The 21,722-nt window shown below is 45.9% G+C and overlaps 1 protein-coding gene and 1 long non-coding RNA gene across 6 annotated transcripts in view; one reads left to right on the top strand and one right to left on the bottom strand.

Annotated features, from left to right (window-relative positions):
* Positions 1-21,722, top strand: part of ZNRF2 (zinc and ring finger 2) — a 396,032-nt gene that overhangs the window by 254,573 nt on the left and 119,737 nt on the right. The window lies entirely within an intron of this gene.
* Positions 1-21,722, bottom strand: part of LOC132015826 (uncharacterized) — a 36,254-nt gene that overhangs the window by 7,329 nt on the left and 7,203 nt on the right. For both annotated transcript variants that reach the window (XR_009403782.1, XR_009403783.1), the window contains one exon: positions 20,091-20,153. This is a non-coding gene — a long non-coding RNA (uncharacterized LOC132015826). The remainder of the gene's footprint in view (positions 1-20,090; positions 20,154-21,722) is intronic.

The raw sequence follows: 21,722 nt of genomic DNA, 5'->3' as shown, positions 1-21,722 counted from the left end.
CAAGCCTGTACCAGCACCGCAGGTGGTGAAGACAGCTTACATTCTGGGGGACGTTAAGAGAAGTAAACATGGGGCGCCTGGGTGGCTCAGTGGGTTAAAGCCTCTGCCTTTGGCTCAGGTCATGGTCCCGGAGTTCTGGGATCGAGCCCCCCATTGGGCTCTCTGCTCGGTGGGAGCCTGCTTTTCCCTCTCTCTCTCTCTCTGCCTGCTTCTCTGCCTACTTGTGATCTCTGTCAAATAAATGAATAAAATAAAATAAAAGAGAAGTAAACATGAATACAGCAAACCATACAGTAATCCAGAAGCCATATGAGAATCATAAACCAAATATTAGGGGTTTAGGTGCCCGAGAATGATTCTCAGAGACACCTCTGAAGATTTCTAGTTAGAGCGTGGGCCTAGCCGATGGTGGGAGAGGGGCGGCAAAGAGGCTATTTATAAATTTGATGCTAGGACAGATTGATTGAGTGACATCAGTTTCTTTTTCTTTTTTTTTAATGTAGATTTTTCTTTTTCTTTTTTAAGGAATTTGTTTTTTTATTTGACAGAGAGAGAGCAAAAGCAGGGGGGAGCGGGAGAGGGAGATGCTCCCTCGCTGAGCAAGGAGCCTGGTATGGGACTCCATCTCAGGACTCTGGGATCATGACCTGAGCTGAATAGGCAATTGCTTAATACACTGAGTCACCCAGGTGCCGCTTGATGTCACTTTCAAGGGCAAACTGAAATAACAAGTCAGGGGTACTAGGGATTTTATCAAAGGGTTGCGCTCTCTGGGAATTCCCTTATCTGCTACGCACAGGGGAACTGGACTGCTTCCTTCTGTTGTCAAGTTGACCTTCCTCTTACAGATTTGGGAAAGGGTTCTCACGTAACTCCTGAGCCAGTTCACACTGTGGAGGGGGTTTTCCCTGTGGTTACCTGCCACTCCTTGCTTTTGGCCTCCGTAGTGACCACACCTGGAGCTTGTGGCCCCCTGACCCCCTTGATCTGATATGGCCATTGCCACACTGGCCTGAGCAGAGGGGAAGCAAAGAAAGCTGCACTTGCTATGGTTGCCCAGCCTTTCGGATTCCTGCGATCCACCATCACTAGACTGTCGGGCCGAGACACTTCAAGGTTTGGCAGCGAGAGACTGATTATACAAATAGACAATGACCAGACCACGTATACCAAGAGACCTCTAACCTACACCCTGCAGCAACCAGCCCAGGGAGTCAATCTACTCTCTATGTCTTTGTAGAAGTCAGACCTCTCTCTCCAACAACCAGTCCTGGAAGTCAAGCGAAAACCCTTGGAACAATCAGGTCCAACGGGTCCGCACTTTATTAATAACTGACAGCCTCCCTAATTCTTGCCCCTCATTTTTCCATAGAAAGCAAATATACATTCCTGACCACTCACAAAAAATACCCTACTTCTAGTTAGCGGCCCACAGCTCGCATGTGCCAACAGCCTCCAGTTGGGGCAGCCAAAGCCCTTCCCTAGTTCTGTGATAAAGCTTTCCCACTTCTCTGCCTGCCTTTGAGTCTCTGCCAAAATGTGTGATAGAGGCTGACTCCTTTGCTGTAGTAAGCCCTGAATAAATGATCTCATTTGGTTGGTCTTCGTTGATTTTCACAGCAGAAAAAAGTTTCAGAAAACTAGATGTTAACTCTTATTCCTCGAATCAAGAGAGGAAAATGAGGTGCACCTGGGTGGCTCAGTCGGTTAAACATCTGCGTTTGGGTCGTGTCATGATCTCAGGGTCCTGAGATTGAGCCCCACTTCTGGCTCCCTGCTCAGCAGAGAGCCTGCTTCTCCCTCTCGCTCTGATGCTACCCCTGCTTGTGCTCTCTCTGTCAAATAAGTAAATAAAAATGTTTTTTTAAAATTATTTTTTGAGCAAGACCAGGGTTCTTCTTGAAAGCCATAGCTTTTTTTTTTTTTTAAGATTTATTTATTCATTTATTTGACAGATCAAAATCACAAGTAGGCAGAGAGGCAGGCAGAGACAGAGGAGGAAGCAGGCTCCCTGCTGAGCAGAGAGCCCAATGTGGGGCTCCATCCCAGGACCCTGGGATCATGACCTGAGCCGAAGGCAGAGGCTTTAACCCACTGAGCCACCCAGGTGCCCCAAATAAAAATGTTTTTAAAAATAAAAATAAGTAAATTTTAAAAAGGGGAAAAATATCAAATGCTGTATAAGAGTCCTCTCATGGGCATAGTGGGCTCTAGCCTCACTTTGGGTTTCTCAGATTGAACCCTCCTCTTCGGTTCTGTAGGCCACCCGGGGAAGCATTCACAGCCCGGTGTTGCTCTGAACATCCCAGTGGAACATAGGAAACCAGAGCAATCCGTTTCCCTGGGGGTGAGTTTAGTTTAGAATCCGGTCACCAAAGAGCTCCAACAGAAGAGCCCAGGGTAGGCTTGCTCCCCATCTCTCAGACCCTTCGAGCTCTCTTCCCTGTGATGTGGGAGCAAAAGACTAGCTAAGGACAGAACAGAAGCTGGCACCCTACCCCCACCCCACCTTGTGACATCTGTGACATTCCTCAGGAACTGCTGGCTGCCGTACAGGAAGAGCAAATGGTTCACTAATAGAGATCACAGTCCCGCAGGACAGGAATCTCCCTCAGGTTACAAATGTCCTAGTGATTTACAATAGGCTAACTTCCAGAAACCCATAACTCAGTTCCTAAAGCCCTAACATTGGCCTCCCCTCCATAAAATTGAGGGAGGCTGAGGTGGAAGGAAATGTAAATCAAGTGGAATTTCTTCTAAACCTAAAGCTCATTGACAAGGATGTGTGATAGCAGGAATGTGACATTCCACCAGGAAAATCCCAACTGTCCTCATGTTAGTACCTCATTAGAGAAAACAAACAAACAAAACACAGCTTGGCTGGACAATAACCAGCCTTCCAGTATCCTGACAGTCTTCTTTACCATATGACAGCCCTTCTGATCACCCCTTTGTCCTCACCTCCCCAACTCCTGAGTATGTAACCAGCCACTCCTTGGGATCATAAGGCAGCAGCTCTTTCTGGCCATGAGGTCCTGTCCCCATGCTTTAATAAACCACCATTTTGCACCAAAGACATCTCAAGAATTCTTTCTTGGTCATCAGCTCTGGACCTCACCCCACCGAACCTCACTTATATTCTAAAACTTACTCACCTGGGACCAGGTGACCTCACGGTGCCTCCTTTCCCCTGGGATCCTCCAGCCTGGCTGTGGGTGACTCTTGGCCAGAAGCCCTCATACGCAGCTTACAGGATACGTACTGCTCAGAGACAGTCTAGTGGGGAATCCACGTCAGCAAAGAACACTTTTGTACAGCAGTATGTGTGGAAATGACACCTGCTTCCTTCTACCTTACTACGCAGAGAAGTTTTACTCCCACTTTTCTCTTCCTCCTCTATTGAGCCCTGCCCTACGTGGTCCCATCCATTTTGGAGTCCTTGTTGGCTTGCTTCTGGACAGCTGGACATCCTCACTGACCACATGGTGAATTAGCAGGAGTCTGTGTTGTTTATCTTTTCCAGTGAGTTCAGATTCTTCGGCCCAGTGGGGTCTTTCCACCAGGCCAGATTAAGAAGGAAGATAGTAAGATTTGCTTTCCCAGTATCCTGAGCGAGCCCAGGGGCTGGAGCAGGAGGAAGCCTGAGGTGTTTTTCTCATCTGTGTGTGTGAACTCCTTTCACATTACACTACTGAGACTCCATGCCCATTGAACAATTCCCCCATTTCCCCCTCTCCCCAGCCCCTGGCCGCCACTCTTCTATTTTGTCCCTAGGCATTTGGTGATGCTAAGTCTCTCATGTAAGTGGAGTCAAAGAGTATTTGTCCTTCTGTGGCTGGTTTATGGCACTTAGCGCCATGTCCTCAAGGCTCATCCATGCTGTAGTGTGTGTCAGACTCTCCTTCCTTTTCAAGGCTGAGTAGTATTCCATTTATGCACATATCACGCTCTGCTTATCCATTTGTTTGCCAGTGAACACTTAGGGTGTTTGTCTTTTCGCTACTGTGCATATGCTCTGAAATATGGATGTTGCTTTTCTCTATTCCCTTGTTTTTGACTCCGCTCTGGCCAGAGATACTGACAATGTCCCAAGTAGTATTATTAGGATGAAATTAATAAATGCTTAGTTTTTAAACTGAATTATTTATTTTACTTCTGAAATCCACTTTGAAAAAAAGGTCTGATGACAACTGAGCCCCGAGTTTATGCCAAAGCAACAGATCTTGATAGAAAACAGAATAGAGCTCCTTGGCTCTGGCTATACTGGGGAGATTCGAAGAAGTACCCAGTTCTACACCCCTGAGAGTCAGAAATAATTGGTGTGGGCTTGCTGGAATCTCCCAAGAGCTTTTAAATAGCACCAATGCCCAGGCTGCCCCCGAGACCCATTAAATTAGAACTTCTGGGGGTAGGACCAGACACCAATGTATTTTAAAAGTTCCTCAGGTAAGTTTCCTGCTCACTGGGACTGCCAACCACTGGCAGAGCCCACACCTCCATACTCAGAGGGACTAAAGATGGGCCACCTGAACTAGGATGGAGCAGAGAGAAGGCTGGGGCATAAGTTCATATAAAGGGTGGGGACTTCAGTGGGGTCCAGGTGGAGGGGGGCCATTCCCTCAAACCTGTTTACATCTCTATTAATGGTCCCTTCATTAAACTCTCCTCAGTTACCTTGTTTGAGTGAGTCAACTCTTCCAGCCAGATCCTCACTTAACGTAGTGTACTCACCTAGATGAGCTTGCTAGGTTAAGTACCTGGTTGCAAAAATCAGAGATGGTCACTTTGCCATGAGCAGATGCTGTAAGGCTACATCTGAACAAGACCTTTTTGAGACTGGCTTATGTCACTTAGCATGTGTCCTTAAGGCTCATCCTCATAATAGCAAGTGACAGGATCCGCCCCCCCCACCTTTTTAAAAAGATCTTATTTATTTACCTGAGAGAGAGCAAGAGAGAGTGAGAGAGAGCATGAGCAGTGAGGAGAGGGAGAAGCTGGCCCTCTGCTAAGTAAGGAGCCTGACGCAGGGCTCGATCTCAGGAGCCCAGGATCATGATTGGAGCTGAAGGCAGACGCTCAACTGACTGAGCCACACAGGTGACCCTGTATTCACATGTTTTAAATGTGAAATTTAAATTCAGTGAAATGAAAAAAATCTTAAGTGAATATCCATTACGTTTTGACCAATGTATAACCCCAAATCACCCCCAAATGTTCCGGCATTTCTTCCCAGCAAATCTTCACCCTCACCCTTCCTCCCAGAGACAATGACCATTCTTCTGATTTTCTGCCATTGATTAAATTTGCTTCTTCCAGAACTGCATTTAAACCCAATAATCTTTAAGTGTTTTCTTTCATTAGATGTGTGGCAGTCTGGAAAGCAAAAAAAATGTAAAATGCTAAATGAGGAGACTCTGCTAATTGATTATCAATCAGAAATTCAATTGGAAAGGAAAGACCCAGGGGCTCCTCATTCTAGATCTAATTTAAATCAATAGGAAATCTTACTAGGTCATCCAAGTTCAATTTAAACACAACTTTTTGGCAAAATCTTCTTTAAGAATGTTAGTTTCCTCTTCATGTATCAACTCAATGACTCACATAATTATCCAGAGACAGTAATTTTCAAACTGTGCTCTTTGGAGCCCCTAGGACTTCCAAATTTAAATCAAATCTTTGCAGGGACCCAAGGGAATCTTCAGAAACCTAGGATGGGGTTTAAAGCTAAATAAGTTTAAAAGCCATTCTCCTAAATCATTGAATTTTAATAATGCAAAAGAACTTAAAAATTGTATCATCACATGCTTTTACTATTCAGTTAAGGAAAATGAGAGCCAGGGGCATTAAGTACCCAAAGCTACCAAGCTTTTACAGGCAGAGCCAAACTCAGAACCAGGAGGGGGGTCCCCTTATTGTTGCCCAGCACCCTTTCACAAGGACTCTATCTTTAGTTGGGTCTGCGGGTCTAAAGGAGAAAAGGATGAAAGTCTGCCTGACCAGCATCATCACTCACTTATCTAAAGCTAATAATTCAGATAATTCCCAACAGTAGTACATGTGATGTTGCCAACATTAGAGAACCCCATGATTTGAGGGACCCTCTGAGGGGTTGCCAGCCATGATTTTGAACCTCTTCTTTGGGTATATATCATTTGCAGAAGCTGATGAAAGCTCTTGATTTTCTCCCCAGGGAAAAAACATACATTTTCAGACAAATTCCATTTTGCCTAATATTTTGGGGGTTCTGTAGAACCTGAACCTGAACCTGAGGTTCTGTGCTTGTGTCCTACAATATATCTAACCCCACAGACATCCTTCATGGGACTTTTCATCTGTCTTTGACAGAAGACCCAGGAAACCAAAACTTTTGGTTTTGATGTACATCTCTTTATATTTTAAACATATTTTGCCTAATGAAAGGAGATGTAAAACAATGATCATAATCCTCTAGGTCATGTTCAAAAAGGGACTCCCAAGGACAAATGAGTCAGGTCATCAATATACACCAGCCCCAGGGCAGGAGGGCGTTCTGCTCTCATTAGTACCGCAGTGATTGAGAGCCTCTCATCCCAGGCAGCGGGGAGACGGATAAACCCAACACATGGCACACTCTTTGGCCTTGTTTCATTTTTAAAGTAGTCTCTATACCTAACATGGGGCTCAAACTCACACCCCGGAGATCAAGGGTGGCATGCTCTACCAGCTGTGCCATCCAGGCGCCTCCAGATGGCACTTCTGACCCCTTACTCTGTACCAGTCCGCTAACTCCTAACAAGGACCTAGTAGTAGATCTACTAAGTACTTAAGGTGTGTGAATATCAGAGGTAATTTCATTATAATAAAGTATCGAAGAAAACATTCTTTATGATTATAGGAAAATACACATAATCTGAGTTTCTTCATCTCCTGTCAGGATATGGGGAGGGCAAGGGCATGACATTAGCAATTATAACTCTTGTCCCTACCCCCTAATGCAAGACTTCAAAGTTCTCTCCAAATAACTTCTCCTCTCAGGGAGAACTCCCTGAGAGTTCTCTCAGGGCTGGTCTTGTGGGACACGGTGTCCTATACCACTGATTCCACCAGGTGGCAGCACTATATTGGGCTTCATGGTGCCCTCCTCCCAGAGTGTGCCAAACAATTCTTTTCTGTCCTTTCCTCTGCTAAGGGGTTCCCAAAGAGACCAAGATTTTCTGGTTTGTTTTGTTTTTATTTTTAGACAGTACCGCTAGTTCAGCCCTGGTCTCTCCACAGGAATTGAGCATTAGTCCCCCGCAAGTCAGATCTGAGGGGCAGCCATGAGCTGTTCAGAAGTGCCTTGCCCCTCTGATGACAAAGCCTTAGCTGCTGGGTCCTTCTGGTCCCTGGGCTGTTTGAGAGCTTGAAAAGAAGACAAGATGAGTCTGGAATTAGTTCTACCTCTGCCAATTCCTAGCCATAGGATTTTGAGCAGATTAACCTCAAAACCTGTTTCGTCAGTAAAATGACCACGATGATGGTGCCCACTTCATAGGGCTAGTGATGAAAGGAGAGTCTAGCCCGTGGAAGGTGTTTAATCAATGTCAGTGTTTATTATAACCACATATATTTACAAAAAACATTAACAGTGATTATTTCTGCTGGCAGCATCAGAGACCATTTTAAGTTTCTTCTTTGTTTCCCAAATTCTCTTCAATAAGCATGCATTGTTGTTATAATCAGGAAAAAAAGGCAATTAAAACACAATTTTTTGTTGTTGTTGTAGATCCCGGTTCCTGATGATTCATTGAAACATGCAAATGCTGTCTCCACTGCTCAGTGGGCTCTGGGCCCAGGTCTTCTCTGTTTGGGTACCGTTAGCATGAAATACGCCATTTGGGACCCAGCAGGTAGTCGATACTCATTTCCTGAACAAAAATCTCAATGGTAACTGCTTCAGGTTTTAATTTCTTTGTGTAATGAAACATATTTTTCTTCTCCATGAATTCCTTTTTCTTACTTAGGTCCAAGTAATCCTTTTATCGATTTAATTGAATCCTCCCCAGATTTAGTCCTCTCCAAATTCTCCCCATCAGAATTTCTCTTGAATGCTGAGTGGCTGCAGGCCATCAAGAAACCTTTCATCTGAGCTTCACACAACTCATGCCAGTAGGTGATATGGATGGGACTGAGTTGAGATCAAATCTTTTTAGGAGATAAATGAAGAACCAAGGGCCACAGTAACCTAGATTATATAAGGATTATAAAAGGAAACAGACGTTTCCAAAGAAATATCATATTTTAACTTGACACCCGTAGTGAAAAGAGTGATTGGTTGGTTTTTACCCATGTAAAGATACAGGGTTGTTGATGATTAAGTTTGGCCATTGCTGGGATGCCTGGGTGGCTCAATCAGTTAAGCGTCTGCTTTGGGCTCAGGTCATGATCTCAGGGTCCTGGGATTGAGCCCTATGTGGGGCTCTCTGCTCAGTGGGGAGTTTGCTTCTCCCTCTCCCTCTGCCTCTCCCTACCGATTGTGCTCATGTACTCTGTCTCTCTCTTTCTCAAATAAATAAAATCTTAAAAAAAAAAAAAAGTTTGGCCACTGCTATCATTTGGTTCCTTTGATCTTAACTGAATATGTGAAATGGTCAGGCAATCTCTGGGGAGGACAGGCTCAAGCATGATACTGTACTGGTGTTTCTTCGACATGAGCAAACGCAAAAAAAGATGACATTAGCCCTTGGCGGCTGATGTATTTTAGTTCTTTTCTCACATTATTGATAAACGTAAGACTCTCTGTCCAGGAATCTGAATCTCATGGAAAGTCCAAAAAGGATTCCGGCTGAGCCGCCTGAGGCAGGGCCCCATCTGTACAGAGCCCGATACTTTCAGTTCCTCCTTGGATCCTGTGATCTACAATAGGTTCCTCTTTGATTAAGATGTTCAAACTTTTAGACTCCTAACTAGGTCTTAAAAGGTGGTAGGCCAAGCTTGGGTCCAGGAGTAGGAGGCGGCCAGGGGTGGTAAGATGTGTGTAGGGTGGTCCTCTTGTTGATGGCGGCGCAGGAAACGTGGAGAAGGTAGAAGGATAAAGAAAAGCTCGGATGCTTGCACGTGTTGGTCAGGGTGGCTTCTGTCCTCTATAACCCAAGATATCAGTTCACATGATGCCAAAGCAGGCCTGAGTTCCTCTCGGCCCCTGTTCCTGAGCCCCTGATCCTGGCAGGAGTGGGAGAAGTGCTGACATTCTCTGCCATGCTGTGGCCTCTCACACGATCATCTAGCCCCAAAGCAAAAGAGCTCTGACTTCTGCATCCTGCAGCAGCTCTCTCCAGATTGCTACAGTGGTCCTCGTGAGGCTGACTGCAGACACCCTGTCTTTCCACCCTCTCTCTGCTCCCAGGCACTGGGACATAAACTTCTTCTCTCATCATTCAGACAACAAATGAATAAATAAACAAAAATCAAATCAGGCAAATCTCCTTGGCAGAGGCCAGCATCTCTGGGTTGCCAAACTTGCCCAGACATGCCTAAGCTGAGAAGTGAAGGTTGATCAAGCTCATGTGTAAAGCCTGGGTCGTGAGGAAAATTCCAGCTAGTGAGGAGCATTGCTCTGACCCCTCCCACACCATGTTCCTGCAAAGAGCTGGTCTGGGGAAAACGCTGCTTGTTCAAAGATGATTCATCAAAAGGAAAATGCTGCCAGACAAAAGCTGTAGCCAAAGACCTGCAGGCATTTATTTATTTATTTTTTAAGATTTTATCTATTTATTTGACAGAGGGAGAGAGATCACAAGTAGGCAGAGAGGCAGGCAGAGAGAAAAGGGGAAAGCAGGGGGTGCCTGGGTGGCTCAGTGGGCTAAAGCCTCTGCCTTTGGCTCAGGTCATGATCCCAGGGTTCTGGGATTGAGCCCCGCATCAGGCTCTCTGCTCAGCAGGGAGCCTGCTTCTCCCCCTCCCCTCTCTCTGCCTGCTTCTCTGTCTACTTGTGATCTCTGTCTGCCAAATAAATAAATAAATAAATTTTAAAAAAGAAAAGAAAAGGGGGAAGCAGGCTGTGATTGTATTAGGAGACAGGGTCATTAGGGGTGTAATTAAGGTTTAGTGAGGTCATACTGATGTCCTTACAAAAAGAGGAAGAGACACCAGACCATGGATAATACTGAAGGCCATGTGAGCACATGGTGAGAGAGTGGTCCCCTGCAAGCCAGGGACAGGGCTCTTACCAGAACATGAATTTGCCAGCACCAGGATGGTGGGCTTCCAGCCTCTGGAAGGGTGAGAAAGTAAACGTCTATTGTCTAAGGCACCCAGGCTGTGGTATTTTGTCACAGCAGCTCAAGCCGAGTACCGGCCCCTCAATGTGCTGTGCCTAGCGTGGGATCATCTCTCCCTGGCGCTTCCTGAGTAATCATCAGGATAAGAGGGTTGGTGAGCCATATAAGCCTATTCTGAAGATTTGGGATTCTACCCTGACCATTCCTGGCCATGATGCTCTTCCCTCCTACCCTCTCTTAAAAGCAAGAAAGGGACCCAAAATTGGAGTGAGAGGACACAAACTTAATTGCTTTTCAGCTACCTGGGTTTTCTTGTTGTCCTGAGATGGTCCTAGATCACAAAGATAATGGCCACTTGGTTGAGAGCCCTGTTCACTGAAGCCTCCTGCAGTGATCCACCCAGCTCTATAGTAGGCTTCTGTAAATTCTATAAAAATGCCCTTGTCACTCTTGTACTTGTCCCTTCTGGACAGAAGGTGTGGGAATGTGGTGGGGATGGCTGAAGGAAAGATGACGGTACAGGCATTAGAATGGCTTGTGCCAATTCTGTGGGGTAGAGGGAGAGCCATACCCCCAGCACCTCAGAGGGACAAGCCTCGGACCCTGGAGGGGCTGAGCTGTGAGTGCAGGGGTGCAATGACTGCATTCTCATCCACAAAACATGGCACAGTCACACAGTCTGCCTGGTCCTGGCGGCCCCTATGTCTCCCACCTGGCCTCCTGTCGGTCACGCATCCCTGCCTGCACACTATGGAAATAGGAAAACTCACAAGGTCATGGCCATTTCTGAAGTACTCCTCTGGGCCTGATGCTCCGATAGCACTGGCAGACATGCTTCTGAATGTCCCCTTACATTGTTCAGACACCCAACTGGGACAACCTTCTTTTTCTACCTGACTGATACAAATTCACATGCTTCTCTTGAAGCCCAAGTGGTCTTGGGGGACGCCAGGTGTGGCAGTCAGAGACCTGTTTTATTTATTTATTTGACAGACAGAGATGACAAGCAGGCAGAGAGGCAGGCAGAGAGAGGAAGGAAAGCGGACTCCTCGCCAAGCAGAAAGCCCGATGCGGGGCTCGATCCCAGGACCCTGAGATCATGACCTGAGCCAAAGGCAGAGGCTTTAAGCCCCTGAGCCACCAAGGCGCCCCCCACCCCTTCATGTTCCTTAACCAAACTGATGTAATGGCCATCCAAGTCAAACAACAAAGCCCCAGTGCAATGACCTGTGCCCCTTTAAACTGTACCTTTGTGTGTGAGGGAGAAGGGCCCCAGAATATCTCTCCAGGGGCGGTCTGACACTCAGCGGGGGAACCCCTTCCAAAGGTGCTTTCTTCCTTGGGTCTTCTGCTTCAATGCGAGATTAGTGCCAGCTACTCTATCCACAACGCTTGTGGTAAAATCTACATAAATAAAATCGATCACTGTAACCACTTTTAAGCATACACTTCAGCGGTATTAAGTACACTTACAATGTTGGGTAACCATCACCACTATCTATTTCCAGAACTTCTCCATCATCCCAAAGTGAAAGTCCATCCCTATTCCCTGTCCCCAGGCCCTGGTAACCTCTATTCTACTTTCTGTCGCTATGAACTTGCCTTTTCCAGGGGTCTCGTGGAAACAGAATCATGTAGTATTTGTCCTTTTGTATCTTTCTGAGTTTGCTTAGCATACTGTTTTCAGGGTTCATTCGTGCTATGGTGTAGGTCAGAATTTCCCTCCTTCTGTGCTGGAATAATATTCTACAGCACATATATACTACATTTTGTTTTCATTGGTTCCTGTATTGTTTAGAGCTCTCTTTACCCCTTGGTGGTTAAGCCGCTGTTATTGTTAATAATCATTTATATTCAACTCTCCCTGTTAACATCATGTAGTTTCTGTCTCCTGACCAGAGCCCTGACTGACACACTTACCTTTGGAAAATGCCTTTCACTCATTCCATGTGACTTTGATGGGGACAGTCATGGAGGCTGATTTCCCTCGTCATGAACTGTACCACCCCATCCCTATGATACAGTGATGGGCCCCAGGGCAGGCATATGACCCTACCAGTGCCAATCAGAATCACTCCCCAGGATCAACAGATGGAGATGGGGGAAACATATTTCCATAATGTTTGCCACACTGGGGTTCTTGGTGCCATGTTCCCAAACATGTGTAGAGGGTTAATCTTGTGGTAGAAGAAACTGAGACCAATATGCAAGGAAAAATAGAGATGGAGAGGTTTCTAATACGTCCAGAGGCAGTGCAGACTGTGAAGATGGTCAGAATTTAAGCAGGCGAGGGAGGAAATAAGAAGAGGAAGGGCAGCCAGAAAGAAGGTAGAGAAGCTGGTATCATGCCATCGTGATCACTGTGATATCATGAGAGGATTTTTTAGAAAGAAGGGAGGGGTGGCTCAGTTGGTTAAGCGTTTGACTCTTGGTTTCAGCTCAGGTCACAGTCTCATGGTTGTGGGATCGAGCCCAGTGTTGGGCTCTGCGCTCAGTGCAGAGTCTGCTTCAGATTCTCTCTCCCTCTCCTTCCCACTGGTAGACTCTCTCTCCCTTTAAGCATAAGTGTATGCTTAAATAAAATCTTAAAAAAATAAAATAAAACATGGGGGCTTAAGTGGGTAGAGAAGAATAAATGAAACAGGATAGGATTGGGAGGGAGACAAACCATAAGTGACTCTTAATCTCACAAAACAAACTGAGGGTTGCTGGGGTGGGGGGTTGAGAGAAGGGGGGTGGGGTTATGGACATTGGGGAGGGTATGTGCTATGGTGAGTGCTGTGAGGTGTGTAAACCTGGCGATTCACAGACCTGTATCCCTGGGGATAAAAATATATGTTTATAAAAAATAAAAAAATAAAATAAAAGAGGGAAGGGATAAAAGGAAAAAAAAAAAGGGCTGGAAACCAGCCCCTGGATTGGGCCTTAGGCTGGGGCTGACTGAAGCAAGAACAGTGGAGCGCTCTCTGTCTTCACCACCCTCGAAAGCCCTGGGCTCCGGCCACCTCTGTTGTTCTCCAAATGTGCCATAGCCCTCCAGCTTCCCCAGCTCCTGCTCCTGACTGACTCTGTCCAGTTCAAGTCAAACTCAGCTCTTCGGAGAAGATCCCAGGGAGCTGATCAGGCAGTACTGCGTCTGCCCCTTTTACGGATTATTCAGTATATGCTGCTGGCTGTGTACCTCTGTCTCCTCTGCCAGCCTGTGGGCTCCCACGGAGTGGGGAAGCTTCAGCGGATGCATCTCTGCATTCCAACCACTCAGCACATGGCCTGGCGCTAATGGATCAGCCCCTGTAGGGGTGCACTCGCCACTCCTCCTGTTACAGGAGAGGGAGGTCTGGTTGCCATGGGGCTGAGAGAGTGACTTCTCCTGCTGTCTTCAGGAGGAACAAATCACAGTGAGCTGACTGCACTTTGGCATCTGGCCAGTCAGGCTGATCTTGAGATGGCAGTGACACCTTTCCAGCTAAACAGATCTTTTCACCCTTTTCTTCCAGGCAGGTAAACTATGGAGTAACATCAAAGAATTTCCTTTCATCTGCCCCTGGGCGATTTAAAGTGCTTCTCGTTTGCCAGCATCCCCCTCTGCTCTCATGCCAGATTCCTGCCCCCCCCCCCCCTTTCTGCCTTGTCGGTGAGATGTCACAGGCTGTTGCATGTGGCTTCTGCGAGGGCCCCTGAGGAGGCAGGCAGCTGTGCTAGCCCATGTTCTGGTCCTGCTTCCTTATCCTTTCCGCCTAAGATGTGGGCCTAAAGCTTGGTGATGTGGGAAACAAAGGTTGAAGAATAAGTATTAACTTTCCTTACTTGCCCACTGACAAGTCCTTGAAATAGGCAGAGTGACCTTCCTCTAGCAACACAGCTGCCTTTATGTTAATACTTTGTTAAGGGCAAAAGCAATCTTAGCCCGACCCCCCAGAATCCTGTAAGTCTACTTTAACATATAAAAACTCTTTTAGAAATTTCCTTTATCTCTAAACCCTCAAGATACATGTTGGCAATCATCCCCCAAGTATATGGCCCACGGATATACATCTGAAGGGTCTCATGACTAAGGAATTTTTTAAAAAAGGATTTTATTTATCTGACAGAGAGAGAGAGAGAGAGCACAACCAGTGGGAGCGGTAGGCAGGGGGAGAGGGAGAAGCAGGCTCCCTCACAGAGCAGGCAGCCCGATGTGGGGCTTGATCCCAGAATCTCGGAATCATGACCTGAGTCGAAGGCAGCTGCCCAACCAGCTGAGCCACCTAGGCACCCCTAAGGTTTTATGAGAGGGTAATGAATGACCTTTTCCCAACAATGGCTAGCCACCTCAAGGTCCTGGAAACCTTGCTTCCAAAATTCCTTAGAGACTTAGGCTATCCCTAACCCCCTCCCAATTTGAAAGTATATAATGAATGGGCCACTCCTCATGACCCCAGCGCAGCTCTTTCTGCCCACAGGTCGTATCCCTGTGCTTTAATAAAACCACCTTTTTGCACCAAAGATGTCTCAGGAATTCCTTCTTGGCCGTTGGCCTAGAAACCTCATGTCTTTCCTACATCACTCAGTGCTTCATCAACCATCAGAGAAGTCAGCCCCAACATCCTCAAGATTTCTCATCTTTGAGCTTCTTTGTAGATGGCTGAAAAAGAGTGCTGTATTGTTCTGTGTCTGTTTTTCACGTCTCTGACTTACAGACAAATGCAAGTCCTAACTGATATCCCAGCCTCTGCTTCTTGGCCATCCAGAGGTGTTTCATTCTTGCGCCTGGCCTCCAGGCTCCTGCTGTCCCTTAACACATGTGCTGTCACTCAGGCCAGCCTGAATGGGATCTTGTTTGTATCCAAGAACCCTTCCCCGTAGAAGGCATACGCTAGGTATAACGGGGAAATGGAGATGAAAGAAAATGCTCCAGGTATGAATATGTGCTGAGGCCAAAGGTGGATGGCCATCCCTCTTGTGAGTTAGTAAGGCTGGAACATACGGTGCATGGGCAGTGAGGCTGGGAGGCACGCCATAGGGACACTGGGCTTTATCCTGAAAATACTGGGGTTTGCTGGGACTGCTGTAACAAAGTTCCCCAAGCTGGGTGACTTAACACAAATGTATCGTCTCCTGGGTCTGGAGCTGGAAGTGTTGGCAGGGCCTTGCTCCTCCAGAAGGTTCCAGGGGAGTGTCTTCCAGCTTCTGGCAGCTGTGGTTGTCACCTGGTTTCTGGCAGCATGATTCCAACCTCTGCTTCCGTCTTCCCTTTGTGTCTGTGTCCAAATTCCCCTCATTTCATAAAGACACTGGTCATATTGGAATAAGGGTCCACCCTACTCCCATACGAACTCAAGTCATTATATTTGCACTGACCCCCTTGTTCCAAATAAGGTCACATTCTGAGGTGGCCTGGTCTTTCGGAGGGCCATAGTTCAAACCACAACCTGAAATGTGGTTTGAACTATGGAGACTTGTCATTCTGCTGGAGACCTGTCAGGCTAGGAGTAACACTTAGCTCTGGGGAGCCTTTTGTTTGTCTGTTTTTGCCTGTCTTGTCTTTCTAGTTTATATAAGCTTCCTCCTTCCCATCAAACTGGCAAAGCCAGAGCCCCACTAATATTTACTGACTGACCCACCTCTCTCTGCAGGAGAGGCACAGCCCGAATGACTTCTCATAGGGCTGAGAAGGCCTTGGAGGCATTCCCTGTGCTCACCATCTTGGGGTAGGGTCTCTCATGCCCGGAACTCTGGCTCCTTTCCGCTCAGAAAGCCTCTGAAGGCTGGGCCTACGGGGAGGGACACAGAGGACTCTCTGCCTGAGTGCTGCTTCGTGGGGAACTGCTCCCCTCTGCTGGACAGAAGCAAACCAGCTCTCCTTCCACTACTTAGGGATTTGTGCCTCGAAGTCACAATTTCATAAACCCATAATAAGAGTGGGAAGGGGCCAGACGTCAGCGGGTCCAGTCCCCTTTGTTGTTCAGAAAGGAAGGCTGAAGCCAGAGAGGGAAAAGGCCTATATTGAAGGCCACAGAGAGAGTTAGGGGAGAAGATGGGATTAGACACGAGCCTCCTCCCTCCCACACCAAGGTCTGGAATTCTAGAATTCTTAGAATTCTAGAGGCATGGGCTGGACGAAAAGTGGAGTGGGGCTCCTGGGACTCCTACATAAACCTTAGCTTGGAGGACAAATGGCAGGAGAAGAAGTCAAAAGAGAGAGGTATGTACCTCACTCCAAGTAGGCACATGAGAAAGCTGAAGAGATACTGGCCCAGAGAAGTGTACCTGGACCACCTGTCAATCCATTCACTTGGGATAATTCCCCATCAGCCTGTGTGAGTGACCCCAGCACAGCCCAACTTCACAGTCCTAAAAAGTTGTGTATTAACAGAACTTCTGTAAATCAAACGCTGTCTTCACTCTCTCGCTCCTTCTCCCATGTCCTGGGTATCTTTCCCATCTTTCTCATAGCTGGCCTATAACAGTAGAGCAGCTCGGGTAAGCTTACTGCTCTAACAAATAGATCAGAACATATCACACCTCAAATTCGATAGAAATTTACTTCTCACTCACGTCAATGGTTCAAACAGCTTAACAGGAAAAGGCAGGAGCAGCAATGAGCTCTGGTCACATAGTCACTCAGGGACCAGGGTCTGCCATCTTTAACATGTGGACACAAACATCCAGCGGACAGACAGGAAAGGGCATGGAGGATGGCACATGGGAGTTCTTCTAGGCTGGACTGGGAAGTAGCGTGTGGCAAATTCAATCATGTTGCATTGGCTGAAACTCAAAGGATCCAGAAGGGACAAGACAAAAATAAACCTAAACCTGGGTTAAATGTTGATCTGATGAGGGGGGAGCATCATGAGAATATGACTCCTAGTACTCTTTACTTCGGGGAGTGTCACTGACTGAGGACCCCAACTGCTGCCCTTGGAAACCTGTGCCAGTGCTGGTGCAGAGGCAGGCCTTCTGTAGGCTGCTCCCTGCCAGTGACTGAGTGTAGCCCCCACACCACGGCAGATGGTTCCTATGAGTATAGGGGGCTCTCGTGTTGTCAACTGGGTTCCAGAACTCCCCTACGGCTTTGCTGAAGCTTCCTGAGACTACTTGGCAGGCTTGGATGCTACACTCTGCTGTTACTCCGTCGTCTTTACTTGGGTCAGACTGGCACCATGATCTGGTGGTTCTCCTGGCCTCCCTGATTCCTCCCTACTTCATTTTCCCTAAGAAAATCCTGGTGCACTTAATCCTGAATGGTGTCTGCATCTTGGAGGACCCAGTCGAACACAGGAGTCCGCTCTCTGATATTGACTACTCCCAACTCCACTGGGGGCATTTAGTGCAGGTGGTGAAGACAGAGAAGACTTGTTGAACAAAAGATGTTCTGGGTACACCCAGAACTTGCTTGTGTCATATAGAGGTACCAAGGGTTAAGCTATAGCACGCTTTTTCAGGGGACAAAATTTGACTCGGAATTGTCTCCGCGCTCAGCTGGGTGACTCCTTCCCACATTTCCCCAGCAGGATTGCTCTTCAGTTCTTCACGGAGGCTTTTCCAGACCGTCTCTAACCTCCCCAACATCATAGCCATGGAATAATTCCCCTTGCAGGCAACAAATGACTTTGCCTCCCCCTTCCCAGAAAACCAACCACTAATAGAAGGCAAGTTCCTTAAGTGCATGCAGCGTCTGTCTCTACTTTATCTGTCTTCTTCTCCTGCCTTCCCTCACCATATTCTTTGTTAGGTCTAATTCATATCCCGTTTTACGAATCCCTTTCCTCTGAGGCAGGGAGGCTGATTCTTCCCGCTTTTCTCCATACCAGGAAATGACACCACAATCTAGCCATTTGCTCAGGCTCCCAATATCCACAAGTCCATCTTTGTGATTTTCTTTTCTGACGCTCCTTCTTCCTCTAACACGACAAATCCATCAGCATGTCTGATTTGCTTTACCTTCCAGGTACTTTCTGAAACCAGCCCATCTCAGCATGTCCACTGTTGTTCCTCTGACCCAGAAATTTAACTGGGAGTTAGGAAAAACCTCTTAACTGCTTTCCCTGTCCCCATTCTTGTCTTATTCCAGCTCAATGTCCAAAAATAGTCAGAATGATCATCTTAAAACAGGCATCAGACCATTTACTCCCCTGCTTAAAATGCTTCAGCAACTCCCCACTGCAGATGAAAATAATTAACATTTTTTTAATCATGATCTACAAGATCTATATGATTTGGACTTTGCGGACTTCTCTGATCTTATTTCATATCTTTCTCCTTGTTATTAACAACATTCCAGACACATGGGTTTTTCTACTATTCTTTATGCAAGCCAAGTAGGTTCCTACCTGGGGGCCTTTGCACATGCCATAACTGCAAATCTTCTTGATATCTTGTTATCTCTATATCCTAGATGAAAAGTTGCCTCCTTGGAGAGGCCTGACCACCTATCTAAAGACTAGCCCCATCTCCTATCATGCTTTACCAAATTTCTCTGCTTTATTATTATTGTTATTGTTGTTATTATTTTCTTTTTAAAGAGGGAAGGAGAGAGAGAGAGACAGAATCTCAAGCAGGCTCCACACCCAGCATGGAGTCTGTTGTGGGGCTTGATCTCACAACTCTGAGATCATGACCTGAGTTGAAATTAAGAGTTGGACACTCTACTGACTGAGCCACCTAGGCACCCCTCCCTGCTTTATTATTTTTAGAGTCCTTATCACTATCTGAAACTATTATTAACCAGCTTATTTTTTTCAAACATTTTACTTATTTTATTTTAGAGAGAAAGAGAGGGAGAGAGAGAATGAGGAGGGGCAGGCGCAGGTGGAGAGGAAAAGGCGGAGAATCTCAAGAAGACTCCGGGCTCAGCACAGAGCCCAACCTCATAACCCTGAGATCATGACCTGAGCCGAAATCAAGAATTGGATGCTTAACTGATTGAGCCACCCAGGTGCCCCTTATTTTTAAATAAAAAACAGCTTATTTTTATATCGCCAAAATCAAGAATTGGATGCTTAACTGATTGAGCCACCCAGGTACCCCTTTATTTTAAATAAAAAACAGCTTATTTTTATATCGTCTGCTTGGTCCCAAAGAATGTAAGCTCCTTGTGAATAGGAGGTTTTGTACATTGCTGTTCCTCCAGTGCCTAGAACAATGGTTGGCACATAGTAGGTGCTTGGTAAATGTTTACTGAATAACTATGTGACAGGTGCCAGGGCTCTTAAGCATTACAAAAGTTTCAGGGGGACACAATCTTACCATTGTGACATTCTCTGTCCAAATCCTCAGATGTACCTTGAAGGCCAACAGTATGGTCACGTTTGTGCCAAGCTGGAGCAAAGGGATTCTTTCAAAGGTGAGAATTTCCAGCACTTGGATCCAGCCCTCCTAGGGGTGCCAGAGTAACCACCACTCACTGAGACTCTGGCACTATGACCACATGGTATTGGGAACATTTCTTCTGGATCCATCTTGCTATTCCAGTTGCTTCTGCTTCTCACCGTACAAGCCCCTAAGTGGGTATCTTCTCCTGACTCCTAATTTAACGGTTTTAGAAGATTTAATCTTCCCTTACATATGCCTTGGGGATCAAAGAGGGAAGGGAAGAGAGACCATTCTCTTTCCTCCCAATGTCCATGTCAGTGAAATCAAAACAGAAATTAATCTTACAATAAATTATCCTGCCTTAGCCACTAGTATCACTAAGGTTTCAAGGGAACTTACCTCCTTGTTGTTGGAGAACAGAAGCTGAAACAAATCTTTGCTAAGGGAGGCTAGAAGTTGAGGCAAAACTTTGTTAATAGTTCAGGGTCTAGAGAGGAGAGTCAGTGCCAGAGAATTCTGGAAGCCAGACCACGTGGGTCACAGGCCAGGTTCACTTACTCTGGATTTAGAATCTTCCTCAGGGCACCTCTGTGCTTTAGCCTCTGCTGTAGCAGCCTGGACCTAAGGGAAAAAGACCCAGAAAATCAAGCTATGGAGTTTTCTGCTTCTTAGGTAAAGGGGTAAATGTTTGTTGAATATGACAGGTACCTAGCTTTTCTGTTGTAAGGAGATTCAGGGAGGATATTATTCTCACTGCAGTGGCAATCACTGCCAAAGCCTCAAAAGGTCCCTTGAAGGCCAGCAGTCTGGTCACTCATTTCTCAAGAGAAGGGACTGTACAACCAGTTCAGGGAAGAACCCTGTATTAGTTATCCATTGCTGTGTAACATACTACCCCCAAACCTGGCAGCTTAAAAAGCCGCAAACATTATCTCACAGTTTCTATATGTCAGAAAATTGGAAGCAGTCCAGCTAGGTGGTTCTGGATCAGGGCCGTCCATAAGGTTAGATGCAAGACCTTGACTGGGGCTGCAGTCATCTGAAGGCTGGATTGGGGCTGGAAGGCATGACGCCTAGGTGGTCCACTCACATGGCTTATGGCAGGAGAACTCAGCCCCCAAAAGCCCTTGGCACTGATCATAAAAAAGCTTGAATGGCTATATTAATATGAGACCACTTAGTTTTAAAGATAAGAGGTATATTTAGAGATAAAAATATTTATATTTTAAAGATAAGAGGTATATAAGAAGGTATATTTAGGTATATTTAGATTATGAACATTTCATAATAACAAAAGTGTCATTTGGCAAAAAGATGTAATAATTTTAAATGTGTATATGCCTAATAAAGTCAAAATACATGAAGCAAACATGACAGAATGAAAGGTAGAAAGAGACAAATTCACTATCAGAGATTTTAACAACCTCTCTCAGTTATTGATAGAGCTAGACAAAAAAGTAGTAATCTATCAACCACCTTTCTAACTGACCCTTATAAAACACTAGGCACAACAAATGCATAGTATATATATTTTTTAAGTACTCATGGAGCATTCACCAAGGTACTGCCATATGCTGGGTCACAAAATTTACCGAAGTCAATAAATTTCAAATGCTTTTCTCTGACTACATGGGAATTAAGCTAGAAAGCAACAATAAAAATAACAGTATATGCTTAAAGTTTTCAAATATTTGGAAATAACTTATTTGGTTTCAAATATTTAGGAATGAATTCCATTCTTTTTTTCTTTAAAGATTTTATTTATTTGAGAAAGAGAGTATGAGTAGGAGGAGGGGGAGATGTGGAGGGGGAGGGAGAAGCAGGCTTCCCATTGAGCAGGCAGTCTGCTGTGCGGCTCCATTCCAGGACCCTGGGGTCATGACCTGAGTTGAAGACAGGTGCTTAACCAACTGAGCCATCTATGTGCCTCTAAACAACACTCTTCTTGATAACTAATGGGTCAAAGAAGAAATCACACAAGGAATTAGAAAGCATTTAAAACTACATGAAAATGAAAACACAATGTATCCAAAATTTTGGGATTCAACTAAAGGGCAAATTTATAATTTTAAAGGTTTTTTTAAAGAAAGGAAAAAGGTGGGGCGCCTGTGTGGCTCAGTGGGTTAAAGCCTCTGCCTTCAGCTCAGGTCATGATCCCAGGGTCCTGGGATCGAGCCCCGCATTGGGCTC

Source organism: Mustela nigripes, chromosome 4, assembly GCF_022355385.1.
Source record: "Mustela nigripes isolate SB6536 chromosome 4, MUSNIG.SB6536, whole genome shotgun sequence".
In the NCBI taxonomy this organism is placed as follows: Eukaryota; Metazoa; Chordata; class Mammalia; order Carnivora; family Mustelidae; genus Mustela; species Mustela nigripes.
This window is presented reverse-complemented; position numbering and strand designations above follow the sequence as displayed.